Consider the following 1,709-nt stretch of genomic DNA (forward strand, 5'->3'; position numbering starts at 1 on the left):
TATGACGAGTTTGGAGGAATAATGTTTTGAGTTAACTGGGGTTGAGAGGCGACTTCAGCAAAAGATTTTTTAGAGGGAGCTATTATTTTAGAAGCATGGAAGTATAATACGCTATTGGAAGCCATATAACTTTTAATGTTTTTTTGGCGTGAAAGTTCGGGGCAGGATGGATTTATGGCTGTGTGAGAGCCTGAGCAGTTGATGCAAGTAGGGGGGTTGGAAGGGGAGGGGCATTGCTCTGCTAAATGACTTTCTGCACATTTAAAGCAGCGAGGAGAAGAACGATATGATTGCTTGGAATGGCCGAACCGACAACAGTTAAAGCACTGAATTGTCGGGTATGAATAAATTTCCACTGGGAGAGAGTTGTGGAAAAGGTACACATGAGAGGGAAGAGATTGGCCTTCAAATGTAAGAACTACAGTTTGGGAGGGTTTCCAAACTATAGAATCGGAAGTTCTATCTTTATAATTCAGCCGCCTAGTCTTTAAAACTTTCCCCGAAGATGCTGGGATAATAAGTTCCGTGATGAGTTCTTCCTCGGATAGGTCTGTGGGGATACCTCTCACTAGACCCATGCGGGAGACATTAAATGAAGGGATGTAAGCCTTGTATTTTTTGGCAGAGAGGTAGTCAATGGAATTTATAAATTTATTGGCATTGAGTGCAGTTGTGAACTCTACACAAATGCGGAATCTTCCTTCGGATCTGATACCACCTGGGGAAATGCCAAGTGGTTTTTTTCCAACAAATTAACCGAAATCAAGGGGATGCAGTGAGTGGCCTTGTGTGTTGTTTTGCACATACACGATGAAGGGGGCTTTTGCTGAAGTCGGGTACAGTGAAGCGAGTGGAGGAGCGACAGTCTCTACAGGAACTGTAACCTGAGAAGATTCCTTTTTCGGAAGGACGCTAACTTTTCGTTTTTTGGGAGTAGAGGAATCAGTCATTATTTCAACCTCGCTAGCAATGTCATTATCAAAATTAACAGGGTCAGGATCAGGGGGCCGGGATCTGGTGGTTTTTTACCCATGGCAAAGGCCATTGGGGCAAAAGGAATGAATATTAATATAAAATAACACTTACTGGACTTGGTCAGCAATAAAGGCACTCAAAGAGGACAAAAAATATAGTTTTAACCGAAAAAAGGCAATAAAATTAGGTTTTTTCGTATTCGAACGGAAAAAAAGACAAGTGAGTTCTTCAACTGTCAAAGTTCGAATCTTGACTACTTATTTACAGTTTACATATTTCTACTTATTTATTTAGTTTACTTATTTACAGTAATCTTGACTACTTATTTAATCGTGACTACTTATTTACAGTTTATTTATTTCGCGCCAAATATTAACGTTCTTCCAACGAAGCGTAAACAATCAATTAACAAGTACATGTTATTTATTAAAACTTGGAATATGCTGTCGAGTATCTAACATAATAATTTATATTTTTCAAGGGATCATAATATCCCACACTTTTGTGGAATACTTGTTCGTAGTATTATAATAATTACTGTCGATAACCAAAACAATGCAATAATTGCAGGTTATATTTATGATTTGCCGCTGTCAATTTGACACAAGAGGTTATGTTAAATGTTGTTACCAACATGACGGAATGATACCAATTCAAAACAAAGCAATATTTTAGGTTATTTTAACAATACAGATTTATAAGCCTCAATGTGAACAAATGAATTATGTACCCTA

Source organism: Hesperophylax consimilis, chromosome 17 (genome assembly GCF_061612785.1).
Source record: "Hesperophylax consimilis isolate HC1 chromosome 17, BYU_Hcon_1.0, whole genome shotgun sequence".
Classification (NCBI taxonomy): Eukaryota; Metazoa; Arthropoda; class Insecta; order Trichoptera; family Limnephilidae; genus Hesperophylax; species Hesperophylax consimilis.